General features: G+C 44.5%; 1 non-coding gene across 1 annotated transcript; it reads right to left on the bottom strand.

Annotated features, from left to right (window-relative positions):
- Window positions 1-243: 243 nt before the first annotated feature.
- Window positions 244-315, bottom strand: TRNAC-GCA (transfer RNA cysteine (anticodon GCA)). Its single transcript has one exon. It is a non-coding gene; the product is annotated as a tRNA-Cys (tRNA).
- Window positions 316-12,584: the final 12,269 nt, after the last annotated feature.

Below are 12,584 nucleotides of genomic sequence, written 5' to 3' on the forward strand. Positions count from 1 at the left end.
CATGAAAACCTGTAGAAAAAGTGAAACAAAACCAGGCAAGGTAGAACAAAACCTTTGGTAAGTGAAACAAAAAGTCAAAGTTGAAGGAATTTACCACTCTGGGACTGTGATGCTCAGTGACAGGGCTTAAAGTTGGTCCTGGCTTTTCCCCAGATTTAGGGAGGCTCAGTATCCTAAAATTTAGGATGGGAGAAGGGTGCTGAATCTTCAACCCAGCTCCAGAGAGCAAAATGAGAACATAGCAGGGGGCACCTGGATTTGAACCAGGGACCTCTTGATCTGCAGTCAAATGCTCTACCCCTGAGCTATACCCCCCGATAGAAGTATGGGCCTAAGCAAGTCCTTCTATCTGTGCAGGCATGCCCACCATTCCTATAAAATTACCACCTGCTCATTCCAGCTGGGCCTCATCAAAGCTGCCAAGCCTTCCTAAGTACAATTATATCTCCCTGATGCAAAACAAGTGACAGCTCCCCTTCCTGCCACAGCTTTCTTGCACTTTGTGGAGGACCGACACTGGCATTTAGAGCTGAAGGGCCTTCAGAGCCACGCATCCATGCCCTTCACAGTGCACACTTGACCACAGAGATTCAACATTAGTGTTCTTCCCAGGCACACAGACTCCTTTGTGGGTAGAAAGTCTCATAAGTGCCGAGGCAGGAGACAAGCCTCAGCCAGTTCCTGTTTAATAAATAGAATATAGAAAGAAGAATCTAGTTAGGAATAAGTATCATGAATGATTAGCTATTAGTCTTTTGAGTATTAAGTATGAGTGATTAGATATTAGTCTTATTGAATATTAAGCCTTGATTAAAACCTTCTTGTACTTTATGCATAATTATCTAGGAAATTCAGGTTGCTGTGGTCAGGGACTGATAAGGGACATTATGGAATGTGGCCACCAGGCAAGAGCGTTAATACCTGTCGAACATTGACTGGTGTTGATCAGCAGAGATAACCTGTGGAATGCCGAAACCAAGCCCTCTGACACACCCGCGTAAGGGTTGCTGGAGGGCACATAAAATCTCTGTGGTAGTGCCAGTGCTTGGGGAAGCACTCCTTACTCAGCAGACCTTGGAAGAGAACATTCCCTGTCCTTTCCCCACTGCGCTCTTGTGGAAAGACTGATATCAGTCAGCCCAACCTGCAGCTACCCGGGGGCTTGTCTCTATGTGGTGCTGTGCTATATTGGTTGCGATCTGTGGCTGCTTTCCTCTCTACTTCTGCACCTGGTTTCTCTTTTGAAGATAGTAAGAAGTAGCATAATTTTTTAAGCCTTGGTTCTTACTTGGCAAGTATAACATAAAGCGCTGACGCGTCTTGCTGCCCCCTGCTTCAGCTACTTGAAAGTCCTGGGACCCTTGTTCCTTAGACATGTGATCTGTTTGAAGATTCACCCTACTTACCCTGCCCCCCTGTTTTGTACCTAATAAAAGTCAGAGTGTCCAGGTACTCAGGACCACTACCCGTGTACTGGTGGTAGTGGTCCCCTGGGCCCAAACTTTTTTTCTCTTGATCTCAGTATATTGTGTCTTTATTTCTCCAGTCTCTCGTCTCCACACCCGTAAAGAATACCGTCTAGACCCAGCAGGGCTGGACCCTCCACTCCTTGACAGATTAAATCTACTCTTTTCTGACTTTGGGTTCAGGACCCTGTTACTAAAAGGGACTCTCTTATCATCTCTTGTACCTGTCTTTTATTGGGTCAAAAATACTAAAAACTTCATAGATAGAGCCATATGAATAGATTTATACACACCCAAGACCATGGAGTGGACTGGAATATGGACATAGAAAAGCCGGAAGGTACTACACAGGAAGCATTTTCTGCAAGGAAAAGGGAACTCCAAGATTTGAACTGGTGCATGAGCTGGACCCCTGGGGCCAATCCTCAGACTCCATGTCCCAGCTTCAGGGATCAGCCAGAGCAGGTAGCGAGCACCAGAGTTTAAACCATGGACCATGGCAAGCTGCTTCTCCTCTGACCATGAGCTAGTTCAGTGGCTCCTGATTTTGGGGGGACATAGGGCACAGGGAGCTGAGGCTCAGGGAATGAGACTGGCAGGAGAGGGGTCATTCCAGGGGTGAGTACAGGAGGCACTGGGCTGGAGGAGAGTAGGCCTGACCACGCACTAAGAGTGCAGACACTACCTCTGCAGATGGCATACAGGGGCAGTCCCACTGAGGGCAGGCTGCGTTCACTCCCAGGTGTCTAGCTTGGGGATTTGGAGAGTTAGCAGTGCCAATCACCAACACAGCACTTAAGAGGAAGAGGAGGTGGGGGAAGGGATAAGGGAGGAAGGAGAAGAGGAGAGAGGAGGGGAAGAGAGAAGTAGAGGATGGGGAGAGAAGAGGGAAGAGGAAGGGGGGAAAGAGGAGAGGAAAGGGAAGGAAGAAGAGGAAAGGGAGGAGACAGAGGAGGGAGGAAGAGGAGGAGTTGGAGTGTGGACTTTCTGAGTGTGAGTTTTCTGCAAGAACTATGGAATGAGAAGAAGAGAGTTTTGTTTTACATGGGCAGAGGAAAGAGTGGCCAGTGACCCAGGCAGGAGGAGGAGAGGGAAGGAGCAGTGTTCTGAAAGCAAAGGAAGGAGAGTTCTAAGAAGAGGGAAGAAGGGGACAATAATATTTGTTAAAAAAAAAATAATAATAGGCCAGGGATGGTGGCTCACACCTGTAATCCCAGCACTTTGGGATGCTGAGGTGGGTGAGCCACCTGAGATCAGGAGTTCGAGACCAGCCTGGCCAAGATGGCAAAACCCCATCTTCACTAAAAATACAAAAATTAGCTGGGTGTGGTGGCATGTACCTGTAATCCCAGCTACTTGGGAGGCCGAGGGAGGAGAATCGCTTGAACCCAGGAGGTGGAGGTTGCAGTGAGCCAAGACCAAGCCACTGCACTCCAGCCTGGCTAACAGAGCAAGACTCTGTCTCAAAAAAAAAAAAAAATGCTGCTACCAATAATAACATCTCTTACACAATGTATATTCTGTGCCGGGCATTGTTCTACATGTTTATATATATTTATTGGCAACTGAGTATTATCATTGGAAGGCAGTTTTGATGGGAGAGAGGTAGCAGGTGGGGAGGGAAGACAGCCTACCTCAGTTGAGGAATGAATGGAATTGACAGAGTTGTGAAGACAGAGCTCGGTGAGCACTTTTCTTCCAAGGGCTGGATAGTAAGCATTTCAACTTAGCAGCCCAGATGGTCTGTGTCACAGCTCAGCCCTGCTGTTGTTCAAGAACAGGTATAGACAATAAGTAAATGAATGAGTGTGGCTGTGTTTCAATAAAACTTTATTTACAAAAACAGGAAGCAGGCAGGATTTGGCTGTGGGCTGTCTTTCGCTGACCTCTGAAGTAGAGCACACCTTGATGAAGAAATGCCTGGGCTGGGCGCAGTGGCTCAAGCCTGTCATCCCATCACTTTGGAAGGCCAAGGAAGGATTGCTTGAGGCCAGGAGTTTGTGACCAGCCTAGGCAATGTAGAAAGACCCCACCTCTAGAAAAATAAAGATGAAAAATGTAGCTGGGCATGGTGGTGTGCACCTGTAGTCCCAGCTCCTTGGGAGGCTGATGCAGGAGGATTGCTTGAGCCCAGGAGTTCGAGGCTGCAGTGAGCTGTAGTTTCACCACTGCACTCCAGCCTGAGTGACAAAGCAAGACCCTGTCTCTAAAAAATGAAATTAAATAAAAATTAAAATAAGTAGAGAGGTGCATCAATATGGCCGTGAGGAGGCAACACCGGAATGCAGCTCCCAGCAAATGAGACACAGAAGGCTAGAGGACTTCCCAATTCCAAGTGAGGTGCCAGGTTCATTTCAGTGGGACTGGTAGAACTCTGAAAATAACACAGGGAAGGAGCCAAAGCTGGACTAGAGCCACCCAGGGAGGGTGAACCAAGACAGGGTAGCGTGTCCCCGCCTGGAATGTGTAGCTGGCTCAGAGGGTCTGGGACTTCACCCTCTCGGTGCTCCAATTAGGATCCTGTGCTTACCTCATCCCTCCTACAACCCAGTCATTAGAGCCCTGCCAGACTGAGTGGCACCGTGGGTTGTCGATGCAAATCTCAGTGATGGCTCCTGCCTGGTGCCACAAGTTGTCAGCATGGACCTGGGCAGAAGTTTGAACCAATGCCAGCAGGATGGAACAACCCATCCCACAGAAAGAGGTAGAGTTGAAAGCAAGGAAACAGACTATAAGGCCTGGCAGGCTCCACCCTGGCAAAACTCAAACTGAAGCCAGTGTACCAGAGAACTTGGCAGTGAAACACCAGTTTAACCCCAACAGGGAAGATCGAGCTCAGGGAAGGAGAGACACCGTTGGAAAAGTGGGGCTAATTTCACCTGCAAACAAACCCCAGGGGAAGACCACCTACCCAGCAACCTGACTGAATTGGAGGCAGCCCAGCAGCGCCTCTACAGGCCAAAAAAGATATAGCTCCAACTGCAACAGAAAGGACATCCACTCAGAGATTCCTCCCAAAATCACCAACTTCAAAGATCAAAGGGAGATAAATCCACGAAGATGGGAAGAAACCAGAGCAAAACGGATGAAACCATCAAAGACCAGAGCACCTCTTCCCCTCCCAGGGATCACAACTCCTCACCATCAAGGGAACAAAACAAGAGAGAAAATGAGTTTGACAAACTGACAGAAGCAGGCTTCAGAAGGTGGATAATAACAAACTTCTCTGAGTTAAAAGACCATGTTCTAACCCAATGTAAAGAAACTAAGAACCTTGAAAAAAGGTTAGATGAAATGCTAACTAAAATAACCAGCTTAGAGAAGAACATACATGACTTGATGGAGCTGAAAAACACAGCATGAGAACTTCAGGAGGCATACACAACTTTCAACAGCCGAATCGATCAAGCTGAAGAAAGGATATCAGAGACAGAAGACCAAATCAATGAAATAAAACGAGAAGGCAAGATTAGAGGAAAAAGAGTGAAAAGAAATGAACAAAGCCTCCAAGAATTATGGGATTACTTGAAAAGACTTAATCTATGCTTGATCGGCGTACCTGAATGTGACGGGGAGAATGAATCTAAGTCGGAAAACACTCTTCAAGGTATTATCCAAGAGACTTTCCCAGCCTAACAAGGCAGGCCAACATTCAAATCCAGGAAATACAAAGAACACCACAAGGATATTCCTCAAGAAGAGCAACCCCAAGGCACATAATCGTCAGATTCACCAGGTTAAAATGAAGGAAAAAGTCCTAAGGGCAGCCAGAAAGAAAGGTCAAGTCACCCATAAAGAAAAGACCAACAGACTCACAGTGGATCTCTCAGCAGAAACCCTACAAGCTAGAAGGGAGTGGGGGCCAATATTCAACATCCTTAAAGAAACGAACTTTCAAGCTAGAATTTCATATCTGGCCAAACTAAACTTCATAAGTAAAGGAGTAATAAAATTCTTTACTGACAAGCAATTGCTGAGATATTTCGTCACTATAAGACCTTCCTTACAAGAGCTCCTGAAGGAAGTACTAAACATGGAAAGGAACAACCAGTACCAGCAACTCCAAAAACATACCAAATGGTAAAGAACAATGATGCAATCAAGAAACTGCGTCAACTAGCAGGAAAAACAACTAGCCAATAACAAAATGGCAGGATCAGATTCAAACATAACAATATTAACGTTGAATGTGAATGGCCTAAATGCCCCAATCAAAAGACACAGACTGACAAACTGGATAAAAAGTCAAGACCTGTTGTTGCTCCTGTATTCAGGAGACCCATCTCACCTGCAAAGACTCACAGATACTCAGAATAAAGCAGGGAGAGCATCTTACCTTTATAGTTAGAGACTTCAAGGATCAGCGAGGCCCTCTCCAAGAAAAAACAAAAACCCAGTATGGCTCACTCAGGGCCATTCTGCTACTCTGAACCCAGGCTGGAAGCCAGGGTCTGTGTCCCAGACTTGAATCTCTTTCATTCTTTTAGGACAAATGAAACCACAGAAAGTTATCTCCAAGACTTTGTAGAGAAGTTGACCTTGAAGGAAGAAAAAGGAAAACCCAGTAAGTTAAGAAGCAACAACTCAGAAGAAAGGGCTAGGTGGAATTGCTGATGATTTAAGTGAGGGGACATGGTGTGTTGAGAAAACGGTAGAATCTGGGGTCAAACCTGAATGAGCTCTGGTGCTTGGGCAGGTTCCTCAGTGTATCTGAACCTCGATGTTTATTTCCAAATGAGCTTGCTCACACTGGATTTGCTGGGCTGTGGTGAGAATTTGCTGGGGAATGACAGCTGAAGTGTCCTTACCATACCTGGCATATAGTATTGCTGTGTAGAAGCCAGTTTCCTTCTGTTCCTCTTCCATACTCCTCTACAAAAGTCAAAGTCGCCCAGGCACGGTGGCTCATGCCTGTAATACCAGAACTTTGGGAGGCTGAGGCAGGCAGATCACCTGAGGTCAGGAGTTTGAGACCAGACTGACCAACATGGTGAAACCCCATCTCTACTAAAAATACATAAATTAGCCGGACATGGTGGTATGTGCCTGTAATCCCAGCTACTTTGGGGGTGGAGGCAGGAGAATTGCTTGAATCTGGGAGGCAGAAGTTGCGGTGAGCCAAGACCACACCACCCACTGCACTCTAGCCTGGGTGACAGATTGAGACTCCATCTCAAAAAAAAAAAAAAAAAAAAAAAAAGCGATCCATGTTTTTCTAGAAGTGACCTGGAAAGGGATCCTCTACTAGGGGGACCCAGGTGTGTAGTCAGCGTCAGGGAAAGCATTATTATGGGGCGGAGGACTCTTTAGTGACACCACCAGCCCCCAGCCCTCTCCCCTCCTCCAGCCCCCTCCACCTCATCCCTCACTCTCACAGGAAGCAGTGCTTGACCTTGCCTTCTATGTCAGAAAAAATAAGGAGCTGCTTGGCCTGACTTCCTTCATTTCTTTAACCAACATTTCAGTGTATGTCATGTACCAGACATTGTGCTAGATGCTGGGATACAGAATGACCAGATGAAACTGGTTTTGGCCTCCGCTCCCTCCATGCCTCACAGCGTCAAAGGTTTCCCTGTCTTTCCCCATCCACACTCCATCTTCTACCATCTTTTCTCTCCTCTACCATCTTTTATTTCCTAAAGGTCACCTCTCTCTCATGCTCTTGCTTCTGTGCACACCAGCTCCTGACTTTGGCTCCTGGTTCAGCAAACCTCCTCCTAGCTCTCGCTCCTCTATCTTCAATGCCTCCCTCTCCATAGAAATGTGCTAAGGCAGATTCATCTCATGCAAGAATGAACTGTGCTACAAGTAACAAAATTGACCTGAGGGTAGCTGAACCGAAAAGGGAGAATTTATTGTCACAACCAGTAATACCTCACGGTATGTTTGGGCAGAAATGCAGCCTCCATTTCTCTGACTGTAGTGCAGAGACATGGTTGGTAGGGGCCAAAAGTGGATGCTACTGTATTCCAGGAACAGCAAAAGTTATTATAAATCACAGTTTTCCCCAAGAAGATGATAAATCAGGTGTGAAGTTAATGATAGATGTCAAGTTGAGAGAGGAAGACAGAGCAAACTGGTGGTTGTTGAATTTCAGATGTACAGTACAGCAGAGCACTTGTGACCTATGTGTGGAGTAACAAATACTTTGCTTAATTCTGGATGAAATTATGATGAGCAGAATCTGAAACAGATACAGGGAAAGTGCTTCTCAACTCTGTTCTGCTCGTCACTGACAACCTCTGCTCTGGAGAAGATACTTTCCATGTGATTAATGCTTACCTGATAAGGCATGTCAATATCAGAAAAAGTGTGTGGGCATCAGTTTCACCAGGCTCAGCTGCAGTCACCAAGGGTAGTGCCACACAGAAAAGCCTGCTCCTAAACATTAATCCACCCAAAAAATATGTTTCTTGATCACTGTGGAAGGAAGTAGTGGAAACTGGCGCTGACAAAATGGCAGCCGCTAAGCGTATGTTGTTTCAGCATCCTGCCCAAAGCAACAGGGAAAGTGTACAGGAGTCTGCTTTTTGATGTATGCTAGCTGCTAATGATGGCAGCAGCAGCCCGTCTGGAGTGGCTGCTGCAAAGACGCCAGCTGCAGTGAGGTACGGGGGGCAGGAACAGGTGGGAGCCCTGCCTTTTACTGAGTTGATGGGATAGGAGCCCCATCCTCCCAAGCACAGGTACAGCCATCCAGTCAGGACTCTGGACCTAGGCATCCCTGCGGTCTCAGGGGCCCAGGAAACCCCATGTTTTCTCAGGCTTGAAAGTGCCTGCTCCTGCTCCCAGGCCTCTCCCTGCTCCCAGTGCCTGCTCCAGTGTGGAGCAAAGTTATGGCTGAGCCTGGGTGCTGTCATGACCTGGCCAGATGTGTGTGCATGCACTCGGGTTAATGCTGACATTCCAGCTTTCTGCCACCTCTGCCCCCTCCAGACTTTGGGCACTGAGGAGCACAGGATAGGGACTGAGGGCAGCTCAGTGCGAGCCTATCAGGCACCCTTGGCATGAACAACCTGAGTGCCACGGAAGGCATGTTGATAGTAGGAGGCAGACAGGTTTTTGAGTGGAAAGGGGCAGGTTCTTGCCCACCTTCAAGCTAGGGATGGCTGGAAGCCTGAAGGCCAGGCTGTCAGTTCTGGGTGCAGTTCTCCCTAGGGAGTGTGAACTTATAGTGCTTTTCCTGGGCCACCCACAGCCATCCATGGACCAGTCAGCACATACTTCCTCCCTTCTGAGCCCATGAAAACCCCAGATTCAGCCAGACTCGGACAGATTGCCAGCCTACCAGCTATAGGAGGGAGCTACGCATTTCTGGTCTCCAATGACCTGTTCTCCTGCTCAGTGAAGCTCCTCTCCACCTTGCTCACCCTCCAGTTGTCCATGTACCTCAATCTTCCTGGACATGGGACAAGAACTGGGGACCCACCAAATGACAGGATTGAAAGAGCTGTAACACAAACAGCATTAAAACATGCCTTCCAGCTCTCCGGGTAGCAGGCAACAGGAGAGAAGAGTTGTGGCCCTTAAGGGAGCCCAGACCTAGGGTTTCCCAGAGCCAGGACTGTAACACCCTCTTAGGGGCTCTGTGGTTTATGGTATCTCCAAGCTTTTGGGTGCCATGTCACTTCCCCTGTTCATACACCAGTGCCCACAGCAGAAGCTGCTTGCCATACGTCTGGTCCAGCACAGCCTTGTTTAGAGCCAGCATTGGTGCCTGTGCTGGTGCCTGGAGCTGCCCGCTGCCATAGCAGCTGATGTATCTGGCTGTACACAGTGGCCAGACCCCACACTCACTTGCTTACACACCCCTGGCCACTCCACGCCTGGATTGCTTGGAGGCATGGGATCCAGGGCAGTAATGTGGGCTGGTGGGCTAAGTGGCCTGAGCCATGGGCCACAGAGGTTTCTGTTTAGGGAAGAGTCACCAAAAAAATTCTGTGTCACTGAGAGTGCTTACATGAGTGTTTGAAATGAGAGAGGAGATGAAAAGATGTCTTCAAAAGGCTGCTAAGGACCATTTCTGTGACATAGAGAGGCATGGCTCAAGAAGAACATCTCAGGCATACATGTGTTTTGAATACCCAGAATTTATCACACCAGGGCTTCAGTACTCTGCTTTGTTGTTGTTTGGTTAAGAAGTTGTTGTTGTTGTTGTTGTTTGCAACTGTGGTGCACACAATTTGATAGTTGAGTGTCTAGCTTATTCTCTATGCTTGACGATTTTCTTCATCCATGGTATAGAAAGGAATCAATGGTGTGTTACTGGGCATATTTTGAAACCACATTTCAATGCTACAAATGAATCTAAAGAAATACCTCCCAGAGCCAAAGAGTGGACTAGAAATCCATTTACTAGTGTCTCCCATGTTGGAATATTCATGTCTCTGGACTTAAGGACTTGTCAGTGTATTATTTGAGTGAATGCTGAAAGCAGTCTTTAGTGAGAAATTTAATTTCTGGGTTCACTTAATAGGAATAATCATAACTATCTGCCACAGTCCCCAAACATTTGCTACCATTCCTTCTAACCTTTAAGTTATGATTCTTTGCGTGGTTGGCTCACACCTGTAATCCCAGCACTTTGGGAGGCTGAGATGGACAGATCACTTGAGGTTAGGAGTTTGAGACCAGCCTGGGTAACATGACGAAAACCCATCTCTACTAAAAATACAAAAATTAGCCGGGCATGGTGGCGCACCCATATAGTCCCAGCTTCTTGGGAGGCTGAGGCACGAAAATTACTTGAATCTTGGGAGGTAAAGGTTGCAGTGAGCCAAGATTGTGTCACTGCACTCCAGCTTGGGCAACAGAGTGAGACCCTGTCTTCAAAATAAATAAAAAATAAAAATAAATGTTTAAAAAGTTATTATTCTTAAGCTTAGCAGAAATAAATGAAATGAAAGCAACAGATTTGGAAATTTAACCTATGGTTCAAGCTAGCTATCTTTAAGCCAGGTAAAGATAATTTGGTGAAATACTGCAAATGATATCTTGCCTCGCCATTGAGAAACAACCATTACTCATTTAAAAAATCATATTTTACTTTTTATTCTGATGAAGACAAATTGATTTATCTTTTTAAAATAGTTTTTTTCTTTGTGTTGTTTAATTTGGAAAGTTCCCCCCACCACCACCACATTTAGTTACATAATGCATCCAGAATCTACCTTTCTGTATGGTGGTGTTTTCTGTTGTTGTTATTTTAGTATGGAAAACTAGTTATTTCAATGTCATTTGTGGAACAATTCAGTATCTTCCCCACTAGTTTATAATACCACTTTCATCATGTATAGGAGGACCATATATTAATTATCCAACCTGAAACTTTTAAGAGTGAAAGGGAATGCTATTCACATTTATGCTGGAACAAGCATAAACTGGGACCGTCCCAAGTAAAGCAGGACATACATTCACCCTTTTCAAATGCCAAGTTCCCACATGTGCATGGGGCACATTTTCTGTTCCATTTGTTTGTCTGTCAGTTGCTATGCTTCACCAGTTTAATTCCCTTTATAAGTCGTGTCATCTGGTAGAACAAGTCCTACCTTCTTTTCGTATCTGAAACTGTCACGGTAAGTCTTAAACCTCTGCTGTTCTTTATTTGATTTTTTTTTTTCATGTTCTACTAAAATATTTTTTTAACTTTTGCTTAAATTACATCAAACATAATAAGAAAATTGGAGAGGATTGACATCTTTATAATATTGAGTTCCTCATCTGTGAATATAGTATCATCTCCATTAATTCAGGTTTCCTTTATATCCTTCAGAAATATTTTATCATTTTGTCTGCAAAGAATTTACACATGTATTACTTTTTTTAGTTACTTTATGGTTTTTGTTTTTGTTATTAGTAGGAGTTGTACAGTAATTCATTGTCTAGTTGATTACTGTGGGTTTATGAGGAATCATATTCATTGTTGTAGGTCAATTTTGCACTCAATAATCTTGCTGAATGATGTTGTTAGTTCTAATAATTTGTTTACACTTTAAGTGTTGGCAATCATAATATCTGCAAAAAGGGTATGTGGTCTCTTCAATCCTTATTCTTTTAATATATCTTTCTTATTGTAGAGGTTAGGATCTCTAGCACAATGTTGAATAAGTGATTGTGGGCATCCTTGTTTTTGAATTTATCAGGATAGCTTCTCATGTATTATGTTTGCTGTTGTTTCATGGTGAATTCTACTTATCAGATCAAGGAAATTTGTTGCTATTCTTGATTTGCCATAAGCCTTTTTAAAAAAATAAAACATAAATATATATTGAATTTTACCAAACCCTCATTTATTGAGATCTTATAATTATTCTCCTGTAACATATTAATGGGATGGATTTCCTAGTGAAGAAACATCCTTGTATTCCTAGAATAAACTCTCCCTGATAATAAAGTATTTTTTAAAAAAAACATTGTTAGGTTTAATTTGCTAGTATTTATTAAGAATTTTTACATTTTTTTTTTAAGTGGAGTTTATCTGTATCTCTATGTTCTTGCACAATCTTTGTCTGACTTTGGAGATGATGTTATACCCGCCTTACAAAATACACTGGGTAGTTCTTTTCCTACCGTCTGGGAGAGACAGGAATAATGTGTTTCTTGAAAGTGTGAACAAAAGTTCTCTGAAAAAGGACTTTGGAGGAAACAGATTTTATTGCAGGAACAGTTTGCAAACCAGAGAGAGGCACAGCCTCTCTGATGTAAAATGAAGATACCTTCCAGAGACCAAAAGGAAGGCTGAGTTTGACAACAACGCTTTCTGCCCAGGTTCTCTATACGGTCTGTTTATGCAAATGAAGGCTTGAAATTTGCTTAGTTCTGATTAAGACAGCTGAGTTCTGATTGGTCAATACGCCACCATGCCCAGCTAATCTTTTTGTATTTTTAGTAGATACAGGGTCCTGTTATGTTGCCCAGACTGGGCTTCAACTCCCGGGCTCAAGCCATCTGCCTGCTTTGGCCTCCTAAAGTGCAGGCACAAAAGTTTTGTAGAAATCATCTATAAAGCCATCTTTGTTTTGTCCAATTTTTAATGAAATTTTTATCACTTAATAAATTTATTTATAAGATATACATTTTATCTGTGTACATAAGATGATATTGTATAACATAATTTAT

The sequence above is a fragment of the Saimiri boliviensis genome, chromosome 10 (genome assembly GCF_048565385.1).
Source record: "Saimiri boliviensis isolate mSaiBol1 chromosome 10, mSaiBol1.pri, whole genome shotgun sequence".
Classification (NCBI taxonomy): domain Eukaryota; kingdom Metazoa; phylum Chordata; class Mammalia; order Primates; family Cebidae; genus Saimiri; species Saimiri boliviensis.